Below are 27832 nucleotides of genomic sequence, written 5' to 3' on the forward strand. Positions count from 1 at the left end.
ACACGAAGGGTCAATCAATAGAGGAATCAAGGCAAGCCGGGTCTGGTACACAAAGGATAGGTAAGTAGAGGAGTCAAGGCAAGCCGGGTCTGGTATACGAAGGGTCAATCAGCAGGAGAGAGCACTCAGAAGGTACGTATAGGAAGCACAATAACTGAGCACTGAGCAAAGCTCAGTGCTTGGTTTTAAACTTGCCGCTCGGCTACGCCCCACCCCTAGGGGCGGGACAGTCTCCGAGCGTGCACACAGTGTTCCCAGAATGGGAACAATAAAGTTAAGCTAGAGGGCGCGCGCTCGCCCCTAGCTACACACGCCGGAGGAAGAACAGAAGATGGATGTCGCGGCGATGGAACCCTTACCCGCGGGCAGCGGGTACTCCGGTGAGTCGCTGCGGCGAATCCTTCCTGCAGGACCCTGACAATTGCAAACCAGAGAATATGGGTAATAGGAGGAAAACAATGAGAGAGGATAGGCTAAAAGAGTAAGAGATACCGGCCTTGGGAAAAGGGATGAAGACAATGGCGAAAAGAAAAGAAGAAGAAAAATTTTTTAAAAAGGGAGAAACGCTGAAACGACAATTCAAAACCAATAAACTATATGTATCTCTACATGTAAAAAAGCAACACAATTCTCTGCGGAAACTATGAGTACTAGATGAGTTACAGTGAAAGGAAATGGTCAACTTACCATTGTAGATAAGAATAATGCAGGCGCAGGAAAACTAGGGAATCTTGATATGTATAAGATTGGAGAAAATACTTGAAATCCTTAAAGGCATTGAACAAATCACAGGAGGGATGTTTGTTTCAAAAGAGGAGAAATGGTTAAACAAGGTCATAATCTGAAACTAGTGAGTTAGAGACTTAGATGTAATGTAAAGAAGTTTTACTCCTTGAGTTGTAGAGAAATGGAACAGCCTCCCAGCAGAAGCGGTAGAGACTAATAAAGTAAGGGAATGTTAGCATCAAAGACACAACATAACAGAAAAGGGATTGAACAGGACACGTTAAAGCTATGGAAAGAAGAAGAACTACTCATGATAAGTGAAGGAAAAGGCATTAGTATTATTGGAGACGATAGGGTCTGAGACACCTTGTGCCTTCAATAACAGCAAAGGTGGAAGCAGGAAAAAAAACGGGACAATGGCAATGCAAAAACAGAGACAGGGGAAATACTGTACAAAGATAAGCCCTGGCCTGGCCTGGCCTGGACACATCCCACTGCAACCACAGCACCTGGATTTCTCAAAGAAAACGAACATCAAAAGAACCAAGGCCTGCAAGTGAAGCTTAAATCCCCCCCTGGGTCTCAATCCCAGTGCCTGGTTGGCTGGTAGAGTCACTTGACCAGGTTCAGCCAATCAGACTCATCTCACTGCAACCACAGCACCTGGATTTCTCAAAGAAAATGGATGAGGACAATACACAAGGGTGTGGGGGGGCAATGGGGCATTCATTTACATGCAGGGCTGGCTGAGGGTCATCACATAAATCAATACACAATGTGGGGCTGTCTGGTGGGATAAATGCACAATGTGGGGATGTATGGTGGGATGAATATACAATGCAGGGGTCATTTTTAAGTTGATGATTTTGTATGGCCTGTGAATGCTGATATAAATATCCAAATGTGGGCAAAATGGCTAATGCTGACAGAGTGACCCAAATCCCTTTGACTAAATCATTCAATTTTAATGCATGAACTGGGTGGCTTGTGTTTTGGTCTACCTGGTTGCTAACAATAGCTTTTTTCTCCCTCACCAAACAAAAAAAAAACACAATGAAGAAGAGAGCTTAGAAGAAGTTCAAGATGGAGCACAAGGGAATTGAGCCCAGGACCTTAAGCACTCTAGCTCACCTCCTTAACCATTATTCTACAAAGCCATATGGGAACGGCACCTAGCTTGCCTCTCACACAAACACAATTAATAAACGAAAGAAGGGTAGCATGTACACTACAGACACTAGAAAACCTGTCCCCTGCAAACAATCCATTGTTTTTTTACCTCATTGCAATCTTCTAGCGTGCCTTCCTCCCAAACAAACACAACAAATAAATCAATTGGAGTGAATTAAACCCAGAACCTCAAAAACTAAATCCAACATCTCAACCATTGCACCACAGAGAACAGGTATAAGGCTCTACAGAAACAATCCTTTAGTTTTTACACCCCTTTAGCTAGCCTGACTCCCAAACACATGCACTAAATAAACTAAAGAAGGGTGGCTTGTAAGGGCAAAGACAAAATGGCTTACGTTTTGGTCTATGTGCCTACTTAAAAACCAAAAAAAAAACAAAAACAGAATGGACACAGCTGAAGCCTAGGGGAATTGAACTCAGGACCTCAAGACACCAAGCCCAACACCTTAGCCATTAGGCTACAGAGACTGAGTGAGAAAAACGGGAAAAACAATCCTTTAGTTTTTCACCCCAATACAGTCCTCTAGGCGGCATCAAGCCTCAGGGAATCACCTAAGCCTAAACTAAAATCACGCTAACACCTAAACCAATACGCAACAGAGACCGACGCTATCCAGTATCTCTGACTTGGAGTTGTGGTTAAGGTGCTGGACTTCCACCCCGTTGCTCGTAAGTTCAAATCCAGCTACTGCCGACTCGCTTTCGGTGGTGACTGTTAACCATGTTGCGAATACCTTGGTGCCCATATATTCAAATGGCAAAAGAATAAATCTCATTATGAATGATTCCTTTAACAATTTAATAAATAATAATAATTCATAAATAATAATAACGTGCCATGCAATATGATACCTTGCACCAATGCTGAGGGGCAGCCCCTGATTGGCTGAGCCTAGTCAGCTGACTCCAGCAACCAATCAGCAGCCGGCCCAAGATTCCCTCTCTCTGATTGGTCATCCCTGGTCAGGTGACACTACCCACCAATCAGGAGGCTAGGGCTGAGGGACAGCTCCTGATTGGCTGAGCCTAGTCAGCTGACTCCAGCAACCAATCAGCAGCCGGCCCAGGTTTCCCTCTCTCTGATTGGTCATCCCTGGTCAGGTGACACCACCCACCAATCAGGAGGCTAGGGCTGAGGGGCAGCTCCTGAGCCTAGTCAGCTGACTCCAGCAACCAATCAGCAGCCGGCCCAGGTTCCCCTCTCTCTGATTGGTCAGCCCTGGTCAGGTGACACCACCCACCAATCAGGAGGCTAGGGCTGAGGGGCAGCTCCTGATTGGCTGAGCCTAGTCAGCTGACTCCAGCAACCAATCAGCAGCCAGACCAGGTTTCCCTCTCTCTGATTGGTCAGCCCTGGTCAGGTGACACCACCCACCAATCAGGAGGCTAGGGCTGAGGGACAGCTGAGCCTAGTCAGCTGACTCCAGCAACCAATCAGCAGCCGGCCCAGGTTTCCCTCTCTCTGATTGGTCAGCTGACTCCAGCAACCAATCAGCAGCCGGCCCAGGTTTCCCTCTCTCTGATTGGTCAGCCCTGGTCAGGTGACACCACCCACCAATCAGGAGGCTAGGGCTGAGAGGCAGCCCCTGATTGGCTGAGCCTAGTCAGCTGACTCCAGCAACCAATCAGCAGCCGGCCCAGGTTCCCCTCTCTCTGATTGGTCAGCCCTGGTCAGGTGACACCACCCACCAATCAGGAGGCTAGGGCTGAGGGGCAGCTCCTGATTGGCTGAGCCTAGTCAGCTGACTCCAGCAACCAATCAGCAGCCAGACCAGGTTTCCCTCTCTCTGATTGGTCAGCCCTGGTCAGGTGACACCACCCACCAATCAGGAGGCTAGGGCTGAGGGACAGCTGAGCCTAGTCAGCTGACTCCAGCAACCAATCAGCAGCCGGCCCAGGTTTCCCTCTCTCTGATTGGTCAGCCCTGGTCAGGTGACACCACCCACCAATCAGGAGGCTAGGTCTGAGGGGCAGCCCCTGATTGGCTGAGCCTAGTCAGCTGACTCCAGCAACCAATCAGCAGCCGGCCCAGGTTTCCCTCTCTCTGATTGGTCATCCCTGGTCAGGTGACACCACCCACCAATCAGGAGGCTAGGGCTGAGGGGCAGCTCCTGATTGGCTGAGCCTAGTCAGCTGACTCCAGCAACCAATCAGCAGCCGGACCAGGTTTCCCTCTCTCTGATTGGTCAGCCCTGGTCAGGTGACACCACCCACCAATCAGGAGGCTAGGGCTGAGAGGCAGCCCCTGATTGGCTGAGCCTAGTCAGCTGACTCCAGCAACCAATCAGCAGCCGGCCCAGGTTCCCCTCTCTCTGATTGGTCAGCCCTGGTCAGGTGACACCACCCACCAATCAGGAGGCTAGGGCTGAGGGGCAGCTCCTGATTGGCTGAGCCTAGTCAGCTGACTCCAGCAACCAATCTGCAGCCTGATCCACCTACTATTGGGGAAGTGTTGGTGACACTCACATATTTATCAGATGGAGAGGATGACCAAGTGTATAAACCATACAATGGTTCAAATTTGATCTAACATGGCACTTACGGGCATTTTGGATTTTCTTATGTTTCAAATCTGTACTAAATCCCCCCCTGGGTCTCAATCCCAGTGCCTGGTTGGCTGGTAGAGTCACTTGACCAGGTTCAGCCAATCAGACTCATCTCACTGCAACCACAGCACCTGGATTTCTCAAAGAAAATGGATGAGGACAATACACAAGGGTGTGGGGGGGCAATGGGGCATTCATTTACATGCAGGGCTGGCTGAGGGTCATCACATAAATCAATACACAATGTGGGGCTGTCTGGTGGGATAAATGCACAATGTGGGGATGTATGGTGGGATGAATATACAATGCAGGGGTCATTTTTAAGTTGATGATTTTGTATGGCCTGTGAATGCTGATATAAATATCCAAATGTGGGCAAAATGGCTAATGCTGACAGAGTGACCCAAATCCCTTTGACTAAATCATTCAATTTTAATGCATGAACTGGGTGGCTTGTGTTTTGGTCTACCTGGTTGCTAACAATAGCTTTTTTCTCCCTCACCAAACAAAAAAAAAACACAATGAAGAAGAGAGCTTAGAAGAAGTTCAAGATGGAGCACAAGGGAATTGAGCCCAGGACCTTAAGCACTCTAGCTCACCTCCTTAACCATTATTCTACAAAGCCATATGGGAACGGCACCTAGCTTGCCTCTCACACAAACACAATTAATAAACGAAAGAAGGGTAGCATGTACACTACAGACACTAGAAAACCTGTCCCCTGCAAACAATCCATTGTTTTTTTACCTCATTGCAATCTTCTAGCGTGCCTTCCTCCCAAACAAACACAACAAATAAATCAATTGGAGTGAATTAAACCCAGAACCTCAAAAACTAAATCCAACATCTCAACCATTGCACCACAGAGAACAGGTATAAGGCTCTACAGAAACAATCCTTTAGTTTTTACACCCCTTTAGCTAGCCTGACTCCCAAACACATGCACTAAATAAACTAAAGAAGGGTGGCTTGTAAGGGCAAAGACAAAATGGCTTACGTTTTGGTCTATGTGCCTACTTAAAAACCAAAAAAAAAACAAAAACATAATGGACACAGCTGAAGCCTAGGGGAATTGAACTCAGGACCTCAAGACACCAAGCCCAACACCTTAGCCATTAGGCTACAGAGACTGAGTGAGAAAAACGGGAAAAACAATCCTTTAGTTTTTCACCCCAATACAGTCCTCTAGGCGGCATCAAGCCTCAGGGAATCACCTAAGCCTAAACTAAAATCACGCTAACACCTAAACCAATACGCAACAGAGACCGACGCTATCCAGTATCTCTGACTTGGAGTTGTGGTTAAGGTGCTGGACTTCCACCCCGTTGCTCGTAAGTTCAAATCCAGCTACTGCCGACTCGCTTTCGGTGGTGACTGTTAACCATGTTGCGAATACCTTGGTGCCCATATATTCAAATGGCAAAAGAATAAATCTCATTATGAATGATTCCTTTAACAATTTAATAAATAATAATAATTCATAAATAATAATAACGTGCCATGCAATATGATACCTTGCACCAATGCTGAGGGGCAGCCCCTGATTGGCTGAGCCTAGTCAGCTGACTCCAGCAACCAATCAGCAGCCGGCCCAAGATTCCCTCTCTCTGATTGGTCATCCCTGGTCAGGTGACACTACCCACCAATCAGGAGGCTAGGGCTGAGGGACAGCTCCTGATTGGCTGAGCCTAGTCAGCTGACTCCAGCAACCAATCAGCAGCCGGCCCAGGTTTCCCTCTCTCTGATTGGTCATCCCTGGTCAGGTGACACCACCCACCAATCAGGAGGCTAGGGCTGAGGGGCAGCTCCTGATTGGCTGAGCCTAGTCAGCTGACTCCAGCAACCAATCAGCAGCCGGCCCAGGTTTCCCTCTCTCTGATTGGTCAGCCCTGGTCAGGTGACACCACCCACCAATCAGGAGGCTAGGGCTGAGAGGCAGCCCCTGATTGGCTGAGCCTAGTCAGCTGACTCCAGCAACCAATCAGCAGCCGGCCCAGGTTCCCCTCTCTCTGATTGGTCAGCCCTGGTCAGGTGACACCACCCACCAATCAGGAGGCTAGGGCTGAGGGGCAGCTCCTGATTGGCTGAGCCTAGTCAGCTGACTCCAGCAACCAATCAGCAGCCAGACCAGGTTTCCCTCTCTCTGATTGGTCAGCCCTGGTCAGGTGACACCACCCACCAATCAGGAGGCTAGGGCTGAGGGACAGCTGAGCCTAGTCAGCTGACTCCAGCAACCAATCAGCAGCCGGCCCAGGTTTCCCTCTCTCTGATTGGTCAGCCCTGGTCAGGTGACACCACCCACCAATCAGGAGGCTAGGTCTGAGGGGCAGCCCCTGATTGGCTGAGCCTAGTCAGCTGACTCCAGCAACCAATCAGCAGCCGGCCCAGGTTTCCCTCTCTCTGATTGGTCATCCCTGGTCAGGTGACACCACCCACCAATCAGGAGGCTAGGGCTGAGGGGCAGCTCCTGATTGGCTGAGCCTAGTCAGCTGACTCCAGCAACCAATCAGCAGCCGGACCAGGTTTCCCTCTCTCTGATTGGTCAGCCCTGGTCAGGTGACACCACCCACCAATCAGGAGGCTAGGGCTGAGGGGCAGCTCCTGATTGGCTGAGCCTAGTCAGCTGACTCCAGCAACCAATCAGCAGCCGGCCCAGGTTTCCCTCTCTCTGATTGGTCAGCCCTGGTCAGGTGACACCACCCACCAATCAGGAGGCTAGGGCTGAGGGGCAGCTCCTGATTGGCTGAGCCTAGTCAGCTGACTCCAGCAACCAATCAGCAGCCGGCCCAGGTTTCCCTCTCTCTGATTGGTCAGCCCTGGTCAGGTGACACCACCCACCAATCAGGAGGCTAGGGCTGAGGGGCAGCTCCTGATTGGCTGAGCCTAGTCAGCTGACTCCAGCAACCAATCAGCAGCCGGCCCAGGTTTCCCTCTCTCTGATTGGTCAGCCCTGGTCAGGTGACACCACCCACCAATCAGGAGGCTAGGGCTGAGAGGCAGCCCCTGATTGGCTGAGCCTAGTCAGCTGACTCCAGCAACCAATCAGCAGCCGGCCCAGGTTCCCCTCTCTCTGATTGGTCAGCCCTGGTCAGGTGACACCACCCACCAATCAGGAGGCTAGGGCTGAGGGGCAGCTCCTGATTGGCTGAGCCTAGTCAGCTGACTCCAGCAACCAATCTGCAGCCTGATCCACCTACTATTGGGGAAGTGTTGGTGACACTCACATATTTATCAGATGGAGAGGATGACCAAGTGTATAAACCATACAATGGTTCAAATTTGATCTAACATGGCACTTACGGGCATTTTGGATTTTCTTATGTTTCAAATCTGTACTAAATCCCCCCCTGGGTCTCAATCCCAGTGCCTGGTTGGCTGGTAGAGTCACTTGACCAGGTTCAGCCAATCAGACTCATCTCACTGCAACCACAGCACCTGGATTTCTCAAAGAAAATGGATGAGGACAATACACAAGGGTGTGGGGGGGCAATGGGGCATTCATTTACATGCAGGGCTGGCTGAGGGTCATCACATAAATCAATACACAATGTGGGGCTGTCTGGTGGGATAAATGCACAATGTAGGGATGTATGGTGGGATGAATATACAATGCAGGGGTCATTTTTAAGTTGATGATTTTGTATGGCCTGTGAATGCTGATATAAATATCCAAATGTGGGCAAAATGGCTAATGCTGACAGAGTGACCCAAATCCCTTTGACTAAATCATTCAATTTTAATGCATGAACTGGGTGGCTTGTGTTTTGGTCTACCTGGTTGCTAACAATAGCTTTTTTCTCCCTCACCAAACAAAAAAAAACCACAATGACTCCAGCAACCAATCAGCAGCCGGCCCAGGTTTTCCCTCTCTCTGATTGGTCAGCCCTGGTCAGGTGACACCACCCACCAATCAGGAGGCTAGGGCTGAGGGACAGCCCCTGATTGGCTGAGCCTAGTCAGCTGACTCCAGCAACCAATCAGCAGCCGGCCCAGGTTTCCCTCTCTCTGATTGGTCAGCCCTGGTCAGGTGACACCACCCACCAATCAGGAGGCTAGGTCTGAGGGGCAGCCCCTGATTGGCTGAGCCTAGTCAGCTGACTCCAGCAACCAATCAGCAGCCGGCCCAGGTTTCCCTCTCTCTGATTGGTCATCCCTGGTCAGGTGACACCACCCACCAATCAGGAGGCTAGGGCTGAGGGGCAGCTCCTGATTGGCTGAGCCTAGTCAGCTGACTCCAGCAACCAATCAGCAGCCGGACCAGGTTTCCCTCTCTCTGATTGGTCAGCCCTGGTCAGGTGACACCACCCACCAATCAGGAGGCTAGGGCTGAGGGGCAGCTCCTGATTGGCTGAGCCTAGTCAGCTGACTCCAGCAACCAATCAGCAGCCGGCCCAGGTTTCCCTCTCTCTGATTGGTCAGCCCTGGTCAGGTGACACCACCCACCAATCAGGAGGCTAGGGCTGAGGGGCAGCTCCTGATTGGCTGAGCCTAGTCAGCTGACTCCAGCAACCAATCAGCAGCCGGCCCAGGTTTCCCTCTCTCTGATTGGTCAGCCCTGGTCAGGTGACACCACCCACCAATCAGGAGGCTAGGGCTGAGGGGCAGCTCCTGATTGGCTGAGCCTAGTCAGCTGACTCCAGCAACCAATCAGCAGCCGGCCCAGGTTTCCCTCTCTCTGATTGGTCAGCCCTGGTCAGGTGACACCACCCACCAATCAGGAGGCTAGGGCTGAGAGGCAGCCCCTGATTGGCTGAGCCTAGTCAGCTGACTCCAGCAACCAATCAGCAGCCGGCCCAGGTTCCCCTCTCTCTGATTGGTCAGCCCTGGTCAGGTGACACCACCCACCAATCAGGAGGCTAGGGCTGAGGGGCAGCTCCTGATTGGCTGAGCCTAGTCAGCTGACTCCAGCAACCAATCTGCAGCCTGATCCACCTACTATTGGGGAAGTGTTGGTGACACTCACATATTTATCAGATGGAGAGGATGACCAAGTGTATAAACCATACAATGGTTCAAATTCGATCTAACATGGCACTTACGGGCATTTTGGATTTTCTTATGTTTCAAATCTGTACTAAATCCCCCCCTGGGTCTCAATCCCAGTGCCTGGTTGGCTGGTAGAGTCACTTGACCAGGTTCAGCCAATCAGACTCATCTCACTGCAACCACAGCACCTGGATTTCTCAAAGAAAATGGATGAGGACAATACACAAGGGTGTGGGGGGGGAATGGGGCATTCATTTACATGCAGGGCTGGCTGAGGGTCATCACATAAATCAATACACAATGTGGGGCTGTCTGGTGGGATAAATGCACAATGTGGGGATGTATGGTGGGATGAATATACAATGCAGGGGTCATTTTTAAGTTGATGATTTTGTATGGCCTGTGAATGCTGATATAAATATCCAAATGTGGGCAAAATGGCTAATGCTGACAGAGTGACCCAAATCCCTTTGACTAAATCATTCAATTTTAATGCATGAACTGGGTGGCTTGTGTTTTGGTCTACCTGGTTGCTAACAATAGCTTTTTTCTCCCTCACCAAACAAAAAAAAAACACAATGAAGAAGAGAGCTTAGAAGAAGTTCAAGATGGAGCACAAGGGAATTGAGCCCAGGACCTTAAGCACTCTAGCTCAGCTCCTTAACCATTACTCTACAAAGCCATATGGGAACGGCACCTAGCTTGCCTCTCACACAAACACAATTAATAAACGAAAGAAGGGTAGCATGTACACTACAGACACTAGAAAACCTGTCCCCTGCAAACAATCCATTGTTTTTTTAGCCGGCCCAGGTTTCCCTCTCTCTGATTGGTCAGCCCTGGTCAGGTGACACCACCCACCAATCAGGAGGCTAGGGCTGAGGGACAGCCCCTGATTGGCTGAGCCTAGTCAGCTGACTCCAGCAACCAATCAGCAGCCGGACCAGGTTTCCCTCTCTCTGATTGGTCAGCCCTGGTCAGGTGACACCACCCACCAATCAGGAGGCTAGGGCTGAGGGACAGCCCCTGATTGGCTGAGCCTAGTCAGCTGACTCCAGCAACCAATCAGCAGCCGGACCAGGTTTCCCTCTCTCTGATTGGTCAGCCCTGGTCAGGTGACACCACCCACCAATCAGGAGGCTAGGCCTGAGAGGCAGCCCCTGATTGGCTGAGCCTAGTCAGCTGACTCCAGCAACCAATCAGCAGCCGGCCCAGGTTTCCCTCTCTCTGATTGGTCAGCCCTGGTCAGGTGACACCACCCACCAATCAGGAGGCTAGGGCTGAGGGGCAGCTCCTGATTGGCTGAGCCTAGTCAGCTGACTCCAGCAACCAATCAGCAGCCGGCCCAGGTTTCCCTCTCTCTGATTGGTCAGCCCTGGTCAGGTGACACCACCCACCAATCAGGAGGCTAGGGCTGAGGGGCAGCTCCTGATTGGCTGAGCCTAGTCAGCTGACTCCAGCAACCAATCAGCAGCCGGACCAGGTTTCCCTCTCTCTGATTGGTCAGCCCTGGTCAGGTGACACCACCCACCAATCAGGAGGCTAGGGCTGATGGGCAGCTCCTGATTGGCTAAGCCTAGTCAGCTTACTCCAGCAACCAATCAGCAGCCAGCCCAGCGTTAAACATATTTTAGCACACAGCAAGCTCAAGAACCACATTCAGAGTAGAAACTCTTGTGCAAGCAAGCACTAGAGCCAACTGGTGTTGAGTACAGCAAGCACAAGGCTGTCTTTAACACGGGGCAAAAGGGGCGGGTGCCTTAGGCTCAGTCAATCCTGGAGGGGGGCTGAGCAGCTGCCCCTGAGCCTGTAACTACCACGGTCGCAGATGTTGGAACTCTCTCGGCCCCGAGCAAAACCCTGCGACCACTTATGCATGGATCTGCAACTTTTCTCTTTGAAAGAGAAAGCTGCAGGTGAGGTTGGGGGTGCAGGCAAACATGCCACAAATATGCGGTTTGGGGGCAAATAAGACACAGGAAGGCTGTTTGGGTAGGCTGTTTAAGAGCAAATATGGTGCGGGCAGGCGGTCTGTTTGGGGGCAAAGATGGCACAGGCATTCTGATTCTGGGTGCCAGAGCTGGCCTTTGGGGTCTGAGACCTGTGATCTATGTCTGCAATTTAGGGTTTGAATGCATTATTTATTTGATTTATACATGTGATTTTCAGTTGATATACTATATACCTGCAAGACTGAGTTTGTGTGTTATTTTGTTGCTCTATACCTGCAATGCTGTTTCCATGTGTATTTATACCTGCAAATACAGGTGAATACAGGGTTTGTACGTTTTGTTCAGTTGATCTATAACTGCAATGCAATGTTTCCATGTGTTTATTTGATCAATGCCTGAACCACATGAGGGAGAAAAAGAGAGGTGTAGCACAGTGAAGGAGAGGACAAAGGGACTCTGGAGGTGATGAGGGTGGAGGGGGTACCACGGTGCGCCTAAACACCTAAATCCAGATCTGTTACGGGTCATTTGCTATGTGATCAGCATAGTATTGTGCTCGTCCCCTGCACAGGGCATGTGGCATTGTGACATCCCGCATACAGTCACCATGGGTCAGAAAGAGGGAAGACCGCACTGACTCTGACAGTCTCCTTCTAATCTGTATAGTCATTGTGTTTTTTGTGTTTTTTTTATGTTGGGATGGAGGGCTTGATTACATGCAAGGGGGCGTGGGGAGACAAGCAAAACCATGCCCAGGGTCCAATCAATATTATCTAGTTTTACATGCATTCGGCCTGGAGCAAAAATGTTCTAGATAATGAACTAACCATGCATGTGCCAACAGGTGTACAGGAATAGGTCAATTATGCAAATATGGAAGAGTGAACTTTCACAGTGAGCTTCCTAGTGCAAAACGTGCCCAGACATCAAACGTCCCAGATTAAATCAAATTCAATACATTAACATACCATAAATTGTATTGTTAAACTATATTATATAGTAATTTATATGATTACCATGCATATTTTGTCATGTAATGTACTTTGTAAATTCTTTTCATTTTTTTTTGATAGGTGGACAAAATATGGAATTAAACAATACAGACCCTAATAGTACTGACTGGTGTGATGGAGGATATGCTGAGAATCCAGTCATTAATTTTACTATAGCCGTCTCTGTTGCCATAGCCCTCTGTCTGGTTGGAATGGCAGGAAATATTATTGTATTCTGGCATCTTTCCTTCAAGATCAAGAGGAACAAATACACAGTTTATATTATCAATCTGGTGGCGGCTGACTTAATTTTTTTAACGTTTACTGCAATTTTAATGGCACTACATATTTATTCACTAAATGGACCTGATATTTTTAGTACTACATCTTATTTAAATTGCCATCGTTTTGTGGAAATATGTTACAAAAGCTCTCAATATTCAGGGATGTTCTTCCTCACAGCCATCAGCTTGGAAAGATGTCTGTCTGTCTTTTTTCCCATGTGGTATCATTTTCATCGACCTAAGAACCAATCATCCATCACATGCTTCCTACTTTGGATAACTGGATTTGCACAGAGTCTCATCGAAAGTTTTGTGTGTCCGCCAGAGGAGTTAATACCGCAGACAAGAAACTGCACAGGAGTTAAATTAATGACATTTATTATAGCCATCGGTGTCTGCCTGCCATTGATGGTCCTGTCTAGTCTCACCCTACTAATCAACATCAAACAGACTTTCAAGGATCAGTACCCTTCAAAACTTTATATCATAATAATTGTTGCTGTCATTGTATTTATCTTGTCAGTCATGCCATTACATATTTTATGGCTTTTAATGTATTTCAAACTTTTTCCCTTAGATGTTTACCCCATGGGTCTCTTTTATGCCACTGTATACGTCACATGACTAAACAGTATTTTGAACCCATACATTTACTTTGTTGTAGGAAAACAATGGAAACAAAAATCTCACCATTCCATACATGATATTCTTCAAAGAGCTTTTGCAGATGATGGAGAAATAAAGGGAGAGAGAAAAATTTCACAAAGCAATGAAGCAAACATTTCATCGTGTCAAACCTAGAATTCAGACATGGAAAGACAATCTTAAAAAATCAAATACTATTACTTCAACTATTTTCTATGAGCTTGTATGTCAGTGGTCCCAAATGCTTATCTCCAAGGCCCCCATAGTTTCAGAATATCCTCACAATGTTCCAGGATGCTTTAAAGTAAACTTGAGCGCCGGCAAAGTCTACTTGTACGAATATTTGACTGTCCCCTTGTTCATTTTGGGAGAATATTTGTATAAGTTCATTGTATTTGTTTGTTTTCTTTGTTTTTTGCCGGTTGCCATGGAAATGCAGTAAAACGGTGATGAAATCAATAAATGAATGCGTAGAAGAAGTTGAATAGGGAATTTTAAACACATTTGACATACTTGCCTAACATTTGCAACTTACCTACAATGGCATACTTACCTACAACCTCAATTTGATGGGGCGGGACTGACAAAAATAGGACTGTCTTGGGGAATTCTGGACTGTTGGCAGGTATGCGGATGGAAGAAAGTGGATAAGAAAGCTAAGACTTAGAGTTATAGAGTTAATGTAAGGTTAATGATAGTAGTAGTGTGCTGGTTTGGGTAAATATCTATTATTATTTTATCTAATTTTACATTTAATATGTGTTATTAAAAATGAGAGGTTAATTTCTTATATTAAAATTATTTAATTTATTATATTTATTTATTCTACCTACATTTGCATACCTACTTTACCTGAATTTGACAGGACAGGACAGGACGGGAAATTCGTGACTGTTGGCAGTTATGCGGATAGAATAAAGTGGGTCAAAAACTCAAAATAAGCTTAGACTTAGAGCTATAGGTTTAACGTAAGGTTAAGGTAGTAGAAGTGCACCAGTTTGGTTTAAGATCTATTATTATTATCTAATTTTAAATTTAATTGGTGTTTTTAAATGCATTATGTCACATGATGACAAAGGAAGATCAGCTCACTCAATCAATGTCTCTCCTCCTCTTTCAAGAAAAGCGGGCACAACGTGAAAATGAAGACAAACGCGAAGAAATTAAGATTCTTTGTGTTGTACGCTTATTTGCGCCATATTAGTTTATTCGGCATTCAGTTTGAGCAACAAAAACGCAACATTTGTGTACGTTTTCATGTTCTCCTGAATACAAATGCACAAGTCTACTTTAAACTGTTTAATAATATATTGCATGAATGTAAATTGTTCACCCTGCCACCCACGTTCCCCATAGTCTGTCTGTCTGTCTTCCACTCTCTCTATAAGAGGATAACTCTGCAGGATGCTTCCTTTTGAACCTTGGTTCAATTAACAGTACTTCAAATATTTATTCAAATATTTGACATCTGTCATCAATAGCAGGCCTATGTAAAACTCCTGGGTGTTGCAATACTTGATGTGTTAAGACAATTATGATTGATTTTCCTGAATGCATAGTAGTATAGCATGTAATTAAGCTGGTGTAAAAGAACTCCACCCTTTTTGGATTACAGTTTTAATATTATAAACCTGGGGATTCCTCAACATTTATATCAAGACAGAAAGAGCAGGAAACTGTGTGTGGAGAAACAGAACACAAGTTGTGACACCACAATCCTCAACAGGTCAGACCTATTAACTGTCTGTATTATGTCACATTTTCATTTCTCTATACAATTTGTCGTATTTCATTAATGTACATTACAATATTTTTTATTTAGTTATGTATTCATACTCACATTTCCTGTGCAAGAACACTTTATTGGTATTTCGTACCATGTTCTTATTTTACATACCCTGTTGCTGCTCTCTGCAATATACATTTGGACTTCATTTTGCGGTTCTTTTACATACAGGATTTAAATTCAAATCTTGTGATTTAGTGAACATGTATGAAAACTTGCAGTACAGGGTCTCTTCATTGGTTCTATTTAATTACTTTTAATACCTTTGCATATTATTTCATTGTTTTGCACTAATATTCATGGTTTGCCTTAAGTATTCAAAATGTGTATATGGGTTTATATACTGATAGGGTTTAGAATACAAATATCAGAAGTGGGGCGCATAAACGTGGGGAAAAAATTACAAAACAAGATAGTGTAATAAGTTCAACCACAAGTGATATGTATATGTGTAAAGTGCACTCACAAGTGCATGACTGATGTGGTCCCCCTAATGCATAATGAAGTGCAAGTCACCAGTAAGCTCCCAGTTTAGTGAATATGTGTTATACACCCATCAGGCTGTCAATTGGCTACAAGCTCTTCCGAACCTAGCTTCACTGTAACTTCAGTAACAGGAACAACATAGTTTGGTAGGCCTCGTATTACACATTTGTATTAATTGAGCCTGTGACTAGCTTAGCGCACCGACATTTTTTCTTTTCCCTGTTTGCACATATTTGAGGTTGTTGGCTCCTCATCAGTCTGGTTGCAGCTTGCTGTCCAGGGGTTAATAGGGAGGAGGTTTAATTGCACCTCCCCCAACACATTAATAAGGTTTTGGTAGCAGTATAAACTGCTTTGTGTGCCCACTATGTAGGAGGTGAGAGTAGGTTCTCACCCTATTGAGAGTGTGCCTTGACGTGGCGGGTGAGCTTAATTATGCTTTGGCCAATTCATATAACCAAAACCTCCCATTTAATTATGTTTATATATTTGTTGCCAACTTTATTAGGGTAAGAAGCGCAGTCAGGTTTTGTTTCTTGTATACATTGTACAGCCAACACACTGTTTCTTGCAGCATGCTTACACCTGTTTGGTAGGCCTCGTATTACACATTTGTATTAATTGAGCCTGCGACTAGCTTAGCGCACCAACATTTTTTCTTTTCTCTGACATCCTTGGACAGCTCTGTGGTGGAGAGTTTGGAATCTGATTGATTGATTGCTTCTGTGGATAGGTGTCCACAGGTTTTATACAGGTAACAAACTGCTCCTAATCTCAGCTTGTTACTTGTATAAAAGACACTTGGGAGACAGACATCTTGATGATTGATGCTTATTTGCAAATTAATTTATAACTTACTTGAAATGCATTATTCTGGATTTTTTGTCGTTATTTTGTCTCTCACTGTTCAAATAAACCTACCATTAAAATTATTGACTGACCATGTCTTTGTCAGTGGGCAAATGTACAAAATCAGCAGGGGATCAAGTAATTGTTTCCTTCGCTGTACACACTCTCTCACTCTCTGTCCCTTCATCAATGCAGCTCTTACAGCTTACCCCTTCCCGCATGCAGAGTCCCATCTACACTTGACCTTGCACACCCCTGTATGAATGACTTTATGTGCTAACATCTCTATATAAATGTATTGGGAGTGCTTATTACAGTGCAGTTCACAAATATTGGCATCCAACAAATATTGGCTGTGAAAAATTGTCTTCATTGTTTAACCTTTTGATCTCAACTTCAAACAATACACAAAAATACTCTGCTGTCATGGATGTGAAACAATTGCAAACACAACACAGGTTTATGAAAAAATAAATATGTGCCACAATTATTGGCACCCCTATGGATGGTAAAATATCTGATTGTTGTTTTTTAAAGGTGCTTGTTCTTAAAGGATCTGATGAGGTAATTTATGATTAAATAATAGGGTTCAACAATACAGTTCTTCATAAATACATAAACCTGCTATGATAGAGCAGGACCCACCAAGTCCTAAAAGGCATTTAGCAGATACTAAAGGATACAGCCCATTTTATTTATTTCACTCACACTTAGTTATAACATACATGTACATTTTATTTCGTATTATGTACAGTGAAAAGAAATCATCATACCCTGAAAAGAAATAAAAGCAAAGGGACTTATATTTACCATGTTATGAAGCAATGATTCAGTTGTAAAGGTCCTCAAAGGCATTTAACTTTTAAGATAATCCAGGCAAAGGATGGGCAGTGAGGCAGGGGTAGAACAAGGTGGGGCCCTGAAGCAAAACCTTGGACAACAGAAGATGGTGTCTATGGTAAGTCTTATTTATGTATTTTTAGTTTGAAGGAATATACAGTTTTACAAAGTAAATACACAGTCCATTCAAAGACATTAATTGTTCAGGGGGTCCTTGGAAAATTGGAGTGTTTCTTTAAGGGAACAGGAAGTGGGCCACAGAAAACGCTTTGGGAACCACAAAACTGTGTGAAAGTTAGTTGCATAACTGAAGTAACCAATTACTATCATACTTTGGAACTCTCTGGGTTCAGACTAATTTTTTTGTTTGTTTTTAGCCCATTCATTTTTGGGCAACGAATTACATTTTCTGCCCATTTGCTTTGGTCGAAAATTTGGTGACATTTCCACATTTTCTTCCTCTTCATCTTATATCTTTTATTTTCTACTCTACTCTTCTCTCTTCTATCTTCAATCTGCTATTGTCAATCTTCTACCTTCGTTCACATGTCTGCAGACATAACCTGGCTGGAACTTCTGCCAAAATGGCTGCGCTTCCAGAGACATCCTCTCCCAAATCCTCCAAGAGGATGTCACCAAAAGTGCCGTTATTGTGCGCTCATCAAAATGACAGTACTTTCAGGAAGCTCCTGCTAGGTAATGCCTGCAAAGATAGCAGATTCATGATCGCAGGTTGGAGGTAAAAGATAAAACATAGAAGATGATAAAAAGAAGATGCTGAAGTGGTTGGCAGTGAATGTGGCTCCATATAATTTTGACAAATTCTGAGCTTTTTGTTTTGTTTTTTTCCAAATCATGGGAGGCCTGTTTTGTGGTGTTGTACTAATCATTGAATTTACCAAAATGTGGTAAATTTGCAAATAATACAAATCCACATTCATAAGTCTAATGTCTACATTGTATTTCTGATCCTTTAGATGGACAAATTTCTTTAAAAAACAAGGACATTTCTAAGAGACCGTAAACTATATTGACATGAAAAAAGCATGTGCATACAGTGGGGCAAAAAAGTATTTAGTCAGTCACCAATTGTGCAAGTTCTCCCACTTACAAAGATGAGAGAGGCCTGTAATATTCACCATAGGTACACTTCAACTATGAGAGACAGAATGGGGGGAAAGAATGCAGTAAATCACATTGTAGGATTTCTAATGAATTCATTGGTAAATTCTTTGGTAAAATAAGTATTTGGTCACCTACAAACAAGCAAGATATCTGGCTCTCACAGACCTGTAACATCTTCTTTAAGAGTCTCCTCTGTCCTCCACTCGTTACCTGTATTAATGGCACCTGTTGGAACTTGTTATTAGTATAAAAGACACCTGTCCACAACCTCAAACAGTCACACTCCAAACCCCACTTTGGCCAAGACCAAAGAGCTGTCGAAGGACACCAGAAACAAAATTGAAGACCTGCACCAGGCTGGGGAGACTGAATCTGCAATAGGCAAGCAGCTTGGTGTGAAGAAATCAACTGTGGGAGCAATTATTCGAAAATGGAAGACATACAGGACCACTCATAATCTCCCTCGATCTGGGGCTCCACGCAAGATCTCACCCCATGGTGTCAAAATGATCACAAGAACGGTGAGCAAAAATCCCAGAACCACACGGGGGGACCTAGTAAATGACCTGCAGAGAGCTGGGACCAAAGTAACAAAGTAACAAAGTAACACACTACGCCGCCAGGGACTCAAATCACGCAGTGTCAGATGTGTCCCCCTGCTTAATCCAGTACATGTCAGGGCCCGTCTGAAGTTTGCTAGAGAGCATTTGGATGATCCAGAAGTGGATTGGGCGAATGTCATATGGTCAGATGAAACCAAGGTAGAACTTTTTGGTAGAAACTCAACTCGTCGTGTTTGAAGGAGAAAGAATGCTGAGTTGCATCCAAAGAACACCATACCTACGGTGAAGCATGGGGGTGGAAACATCATGCTTTGGGGCTGTTTTTCTGCAAAGGGACCAGGACGGCTGATCCGTGTAAAGGAAAGAATGAATGGGGCCATGTATCGTGAGATTTTGAGTGAAAACCTCCTTCCATCAGCAAGGGCATTGAAGATGAAACGTGGCTGGGTCTTTCAGCATGACAATGATCCCAAACACACCGCCTGGGCAATGAAGGAGTGGCCTTGTAAGAAGCATTTCAAGGTCCTGGAGTGGCCTAGCCAGTCTCCAGATCTCAACCCCATAGAAAACCTTTGGAGGGAGTTGAAAGTCTGTGTTGCCCAGCGACAGCTCCAAAACATAACTGCTCTAGAGGAGATCTGCATGGAGGAATGGTCCAAAATACCAGCAACAATGTGTGAAAACCTTGTGAAGATTTACAGAAAACATTTGACCTCTGTCATTGCCAACAAAGGGTATATAACAAAGTATTGATATGAAATTTTGTTATTGACCAAATACTTATGTCACGGAGCTGGCTAGTCCGACCGACTACCTCCACTGTCTTGTGCTCCCTTAGCCTGGGACAACACACTTTCCCCGGTTCCCCAGTCATTAGCCGAGACTCAGTGTAGGGTAAAACCAAAGACTGAAGACTGACTTATTTCTCACACACAGGACTGGATATATTCAGCAAACCACACATTAACATAAAACAAGATATTGGGACACAAACCGCCCCCTTAATATGGACTTTATTGTCTTATTCTGTCTCTCATAGTTGAAGTGTACCTATGGTGAAAATTACAGGCCTCTCTCATCTTTGTAAGTGTGAGAACTTGCACAATTGGTGGCTGACTAAATACTTTTTTGCCCCACTGTATATTCCCATGACAGGAGTAGCCTCAACTCTTGGGCTATGGCATGCCCAATTCACCCCCCAAATAAGAACACAGACACTGATGTGGGATGAAAAGGCCACAGCAAATGTATTAAAGTCATTGCCACATAACCTGTGAAGACAAAAGGTGAGTTAACACAACAATAACTTAAAACCATTTACATAGTAAAACCGAGCACCAAGCTTGCCACGTTCGACCGGGCCAGACCATAAATGTCGTGAATCCCAGCCCGTGAAGCCCAGCCCGTATCCGAGGTTCCAGCAAACACTCCCAGCCAGAAACCTTCCACCAACACTTTACCACCACTGGCTATAACACCACATTTCACCCCTCGGCTACTTGGCAAGCTACCAACCCCAGCTATGAACAGAAAACAGAGAGAAATTATTAAACATGAATACTAACCAGAAACATAGCAACAAGAAAACAACCCACAAAAATAAAAGAAAGGGAGCAAGGCACAAACACATGAGGTAAGCTGGCACAACAAAACAGCCCAGAACCCCCTTTACGTAATCTTATATACCCCCTTCACTTCCTCCCCATCCCATCTGACTTTTACATGTCCCCTGGCTTAGCCCTGCGCTGCATCCCTGTCAAGACCCCCTCTATTCTATGCAGACCCTATGGGCATCAATATGAAAGTTGTCTTATTTCATAGAGAAAACATTTATACCCTACCTCAATTCAAAAATGGGGAACTCCTGTGACGTTCCCAGTGGCATCAACAAAGCTAGGTGTGGAAGAAGCATTCCATTTGTATTCTGTTGCTACCGATATGTATTACACTTTGCAGCTATGTCGAAATTTTGGTAGACAAGTGTAAATATGAAATTTAAATGAACACCATTTTATATTCAATATACATGTTGTTGTAGACACTTTTTGCCAACGTAGACAAGTCTTGTCAATGATTTCTTTCTCCTCCTTAAGTAACGAGATAACATACGTTTACCTGTCTGTATACTAGGAACATATTTACTCTTGTGTAAATAAGAACTTTTTACCTTAGTCTGTGTTTGATGTGGATTAGTGGTACCAACTATATGCTGAGTGTTACATTTTTCTTTGTGAATGGTTTTGTCTCCCTGAAATAGTATTTAAACCCGCTCGCAACAATGAATAAATTGAGAAGTGACTGAGAACGAACACCTTGTGTGTGTCTGAATTATTTACTTCTCCCAGATATCTGCGCTTGCCACTCTGAAGGTTCTGCAGATTTACTCAAGAGCTCCCGGGAGGCTTTCGGCTCAAGAGAGGTGTCCCCCATAAGAGGAGGGGCGAAAACATTTTCAGCTGGTGTCAGAAGTGGGATACAGACGCATCGGGTGAGTACGTGATATTTTGTCCGTATGACTCCCGGTGTCTCTATATCTATTCTCAAATTATAGTTTTCTTCCTCTGAGCCGAAAGTATTGTGGCAGTGAGTTAAAGTCTCACTGGTGTATACAGGGTTAGAGTCCCTGGCGTTGCAGGGTTAGAGTCCCTGACGTTATACAGGGTTAGAGTCCCTGGCGTTGCAGGGTTAGAGTCCCTGACGTTATACAGGGTTAGAGTCCCTGGCGTTGCAGGGTTAGAGTCCCTGACGTTATACAGGGTTAGAGTCCCTGGCGTTGCAGGGTTAGAGTCCCTGACGTTATACAGGGTTAGAGTCCCTGGCATATATAGGGTTAGAGTCCCTATAGGGTTAAATATTATAAGTATAAACATAAATCTGCAGAACTGAACGAGGTCAATAACTAACGGTATTGATTTGCAGGATGAAAAGCTTATAACGTTTGCTTCTTTGCTTCCTTAACCTTTTTGCTTGCTGCAGCATTGTTTCTCGCTTTTTGTTTGTGTGTATTATTTGTTGTATTTTGTTATGGGTATGTTATTGAGTAAGGATATGAAAAGGGGTGGGAAAAAGGGCAAAAGTAAGACTGCCATAGTAACTAAATCTAATTTGTTGGTGGTAAAATGTAAATTTGATCCTGTAGTGGACACACCCCGAAGTTATGTTTTAAAATGTACAGAGGATTATTATGTTGTTCCATTCACTGATTTGCTGGCACAGTGGACTAGGGCAATGAATTCTGATAGCCCTTTTCCTAATGAGGGTTCTTTTAAACTACAGCATATGATGTTAATGAGAGGATTGTGTTTAGGAGACCCTGAGTGGACTGGTTATGGACCAGATCCTATTTGGGACATGGATTATATGTCCAAGTGTGCTTCTGTATGGCTCAAAATTTGTCCGATAGAATTTAAGCATAAGGAATCTGATCAACCTAAAAATAATGAGTGTACTGTATTTAATACCCCTAATAATGAGGTATTCCCACCCCCATACAAACAGTCCACTAATATGTATCCAAGTTTAGACCCACAAATTCTTTCAGCAGTGGCTTATCATATGTCCCAAACACATGACCAGACACCCCCAGTGCCTATACCGACCCCAGTAATTCACCAGGAACACCCGTAATCATACAACCTATTCCTATGGTGCCCGAATCACAGGGTTCAGAAGCACCACAATCTGACTCTGATTCCTCAAAATCATTGTTAGATGTAGATGTAAGTGTTGGTGGAGCGAAAATACCTGCCTTAGTCACCTCACAAGATACACCAGTTGCAACACATATAAGATCTAGACAAATGCCACAGTTAACTCCACAAGGTGTCAGGGACACATCAGTTTTTGGTACACTAGGCAAATATGCTCCAGACTCCCCAATACACCAAATGCCTTTTATGACTATTGGAAAGGATGTACTTATTCAGTCTGTTGATACTAAGATGCTTCAGGAATGGGCTAAAAGTTGTCCGGACCCCTACACTAATCCAGAGGGGGCCATTAAGTATATGAAAAGAGTAACTACTGGATATTTGTTTACTGGCAATGATATAAGATTCTGTCTTGACTGTTTAACAGGACATCAGGGGATAGAATGGGAACTTAAATGTCCCACAATGAGCAAAGATAATGATGCACCTAAGCCAGATGGTTCCTTCCAGTGGAACAGGCCTAATTTTGTAGAATTAATGTGGCAACAAATATCTAGATATTTTCATGAGCAGGGAAGGGCTAAGAAAAATGTGGGTTTGATTATGGCTATTAAGCAGAAGGATGATGAAACCGTTAGTAGTTTCTGTAAACGTTTTCAGCATGAGTGGACCACAGCCGCAGGCATGACTTTACCAAGAGACCCGGATTATTCTGTATCCCATGACTGGTATGAGACTCCCCTAATCACATTATATGTGAATAGGCTGCCCCACACAATTTCTAGTTGATACGGGAGCCACTCGATCATGTCTCAATAAATTATCATATACGGGTCCAATGAAAGAGGCAGACGAGTCCTCCATGGGTATAGCGGGCGTTCTAACGAAATCTTATGTTACCCCAGTTTTAACTGTCCAGATATCCAAGGATAGCACAATGTGCTGGAAACATCCTTTTCGAGTTATTCCACAGTGTCCAGTGAATTTGCTAGGAAGGGATTTACTTGCTAAAATGGACATAACCATCCGAGTGACTGAGAAAGGTGGCATGACTATTGATTCACCCTACATGACGGACAATGCTGACAGAGAGGGCTATTTTGTCTCGTATGACGTAGGTCGATTAACAGTAAGGAGTTTAAATATACCCAAAGAGTTACTGTACCAGCTCCAGTCTTTAACTAAATTTGCACTTACCCACAGTGCTTATCAATGTTTACAGTTCATGTTATCTATTGAAAGTGCCACTAATGACTCTGAGCTGGAAATGCATGACATGGACATGTCATATAGGGTTGTTATAGAGGGAATATGGATTATGCCCACCCGTGTGTACATCTGCACGAGTAAAGGTGCTTTTCTATGGGCAATGGGTCAGCAATTAGTTTTTCAGGATAAATATCTGTCCTTAAAAGTCTGGGAGCTTGAATACAATCTGGTTTCTTTAGATACACTACCTAATGTTATGGAGGGTGTTAATCCTAAAGTATGGGCTACCTCTAATACTGACCCCGGATTTATACACTGTACACCATATGAGGCTAACCTTAAACCTGGCACACACCCAGTTTACATCAAACAATACCCATTATCACGGGATAAAGAACAGGGTTTAGAGCCTATCATACAGGATCTTTTGCAGAAGGGAGTGATAGAGCCTACAGTGTCACCTTACAATACACCTGTCAACCCTATACCTAAGCCAAATTCTACGCAATGGCGATTCACTCAGGATCTTCGTGCAGTGAATGTACTAGTACAACCTTTAGCTCCAGTAGTGCCAGACGTTACTTCTATCATCACTGTCATACCAGCAAATGCTACACATTTTACTGTTATTGATCTAAACAGCGCATTTTTTAGCATACCGGTACACCCGAACACAAGGCCTCTGTTTGCGTTCACGTATAAAGGGAGTCAGTATACGTGGAGTAGATTACCACAAGGTTATTGTGACTCCCCTACCGCCTATTCCACAGTAGTCAGACAAACCCTGATGGCCTGGCACCCGCCCCGTGGCTCTGTTTTGCTGCAACATGTGGACGATTTGTTGCTTTGCAGTACTTCAGAATCTGATTGTATCATAGATACCAAAGACTTATTGAATTATCTTGCTGCTACAGGACATAAAGTCTCACCTCACAAGATTCAGATTGCACAGCAGTCTGTCAAGTACCTAGGATTCCTTCTTCAGCCAGGTGAAAGATTGTTGTCACCAGAAAGGGTAAAAGTGATTGCCAATTACCCTAAACCGAAGACCAAAGCAGCCTTGCTTTCGTTCCTAGGGATAGTCACGTACTGTCGCCAATGGATCCCGAATTGTTCACACTGGGATAATATCCTTCGACAAATGACATTACAAGCACAGCCAGATATGCTGCAATGGACTCCGCACGCTGAACAAGCTTTTAAGGAGCTCAAAACAGCTCTGTGTAATAGTCCAGCACTTGGACTGCCTAAGTATGAACTGCCTTTTCATCTGTTTACTAGCGAAACAGGAGTGGCGGTGGTGGCGGTGCTAGCACAGGAACATGGCTCGGGATACAGGCCGGTAGCGTATTTGTCAAAAAAGTTACCTGAGATTGTGCAAGGTTTTCCGGCATGTTTAAGACAAGTGGCTGCATGCGCAATGATGGTTGAGGCAGTACAACCTATCGTTCTTTCCCATGCTCTAATTTTACATACATCACACCAAGTCATACACGTGTTAAAGAATCTTACCACTCAACATATGACAGCGCAAAGACGAACAGGCTATGAGACTATTCTTACCTCTACTGACAATCTCACTATCAAATATCACTCACCACACACGGGCCCTGCCCAGGCCCTTAGTAAAATGTTGCTATATAATGCTGAGGATAACGACTGTGAACACGATTGTTTGCAGAACATACAGACAGCCACATCAGTAAGGGCTGACTTGTCAAGTACACCCCTTAAGGAGGGGAATGTAGTGTTTGTGGATGGGTCATGCTACAAACCTGCAGATGGTGTGTATTTAACAGGATTTTCAGTTGTTTCACCCCCAGACAAGATATGGTGCTCAGGTGCACTACCTTTTGTGTCTGCACAGGCCGCAGAACTTGTGGCCCTAACACAGGCGTGCAGAATATTTAAAGGACAGGATGTCACCATTTATACAGATTCCAGATATGCATTTGGAGTAGTACATGATTTTGGTGTAATTTGGAAGAACAGAGGGTTTGTGAGTGCAGATGGAAAGGGAATTTCGCATGCTGACCTTGTTAATGATTTACTTGAAGCCCTGATGCTGCCCCGAAAAATAGCTGTGGTAAAATGTAAAGGTCATGCAGTAACTAATACGGAAGAAGCACAGGGTAATAATTTTGCAGATGAATGTGCAAAGCAAGCAGCACAGCAACAGATAATGTTCCCTGACTATCACACGACGATAGACACGCAATTACAAATGGTTATGACATTTTTTACTCCAGACTATGACATTAAAATCTTACAGAAAATAGCTGATCCACAGGATATACAATATTGGCAAGAACAAGGATTGACTCAAGATGATAAGGATTTGTGGAGAAAAGAAAGTAGAATAGGTTTCCCTAAGACTGCCTGCCCAATATTAATATCACACTTTCACGGGTTGGCCATAGAGGAAAAAAAGCAACACAAGAATCGATTGAAAAAGTTTTTGTAATAAGAGATTTATCTCAAGTAATAGAACAGCAATTATCTCGATGTCTTATATGTATTAGGAATAATACACAAGGCATTAGACCAGCTAAGCATGAGCACTTACCCCCTCCTACAGGTCCAATGGAACAACTACAGATTGATTTTACACATATGCCCACGGCAGCAGGGAATTTAAAATACCTTCTGGTAATTGTGGATCAATTCAGTAAATGGGTGGAAGCGTTCCCTACCACAAATGAGAATGCAAAAACGGTGGCTAAAATACTATGTAAAGAAATCATCCCACGATGGGGATGTCCACTACAGATAAACAGTGATCAAGGAACTCATTTTACCTCTAAGCTGATTCAAGAGATAGCTAAGCTTCTGGCCATAGACTGGAAATTTCATATCCCGTATCACCCACAATCCTCTGGTCAGGTAGAACGCACTAATAGAGCCATCAAAGACAAACTGCGCAAAGGTACAAATGGGACCTTTCATAGATGGCCTGACCATCTACCAGCCGTATTGGCCGAAATAAGAATGACCCCTAATAGCACCACCAAATTAGCACCTTATGAAGTGTTAATGGGGAGGCCGTTCCCAACACCCTGGGCTAATGGTAAGTATTGCCCAGTGGAGTCTGGGGACGTAGGACAGATGCAGGAAGGTTATGTACAACATTTGATAGAGAAATTGAATGGTATCTATGGTGATGTTTCTCTGTCTCTTCCTTTACCTTCAGGTCAACCGACACACAGTTTCAAGCCTGGAGACAGAGTGGTCGTAAAGCAGTTGACGAAAACCAATAAGACTCTGGAACCACCCTATGGAGAACCAACCATCATATTGGCTGTAACAAGAACTGCTGTCCTTACAGAAGAGTCACCATCATGGATCCATGCTTCTCGAGTCAAAGGACTTCTACCATGACAGAAAGGGATAAGAGACTTTCGAATTACGTCATCTGGACAATCAGTGGGACGCTATCATAATTGTGGCTATTGTTATGGCCAACCAGGAGACGCTATCCATAGACTGAACCAAGAACAAATCCAAATTAGGACAGTAGCTTTACAGAATCGATTAGCCCTAGATTATTTATTGGCTGCAAAAGGAGGGGTCTGTGCAATGATTAAGCAGACCTGTTGTACCCTAATAAAAGACGAGGGTAGTAACATTGAACATGATTTGGAAGAAACAGGAGAAATCCAAGAGAGATTAAGATCCAAAAAAGACCAATGGGATTTCTTCGGTATGGGCTCCAGGCTAGGAGATTTAGGCAAGAAAATATTATTAGGCTTCATTATAATTATATGTATTTTCGCAACTATTTATGCATTAGTTTCACTCTTTAAATGTATGTGCTCAGCAATAGAGAAATCTCTGACTCCCAAAAAGAATATTGACGAAGCATACCTTTCAATAAGTGATAATCAGCAGGATTATAGTATGATACCTATTAAGGACCCAAAAGTTACATTTGAGGACATTATGCTTCAATACGATGATAGAGAGTAACGTTATCACGTTGTGATAAAAGGAGGGATTGTA

General features: G+C 44.5%; 1 pseudogene; it reads left to right on the forward strand.

Moving 5' to 3' along the window:
• Positions 1-346: 346 nt before the first annotated feature.
• On the forward strand, positions 347-27211 carry LOC128497684 (mas-related G-protein coupled receptor member H-like; annotated as a pseudogene).
• The last annotated feature ends 621 nt before the right edge of the window (positions 27212-27832 follow it).

This window comes from Spea bombifrons, chromosome 5 (genome assembly GCF_027358695.1).
Source record: "Spea bombifrons isolate aSpeBom1 chromosome 5, aSpeBom1.2.pri, whole genome shotgun sequence".
Classification (NCBI taxonomy): domain Eukaryota; kingdom Metazoa; phylum Chordata; class Amphibia; order Anura; family Pelobatidae; genus Spea; species Spea bombifrons.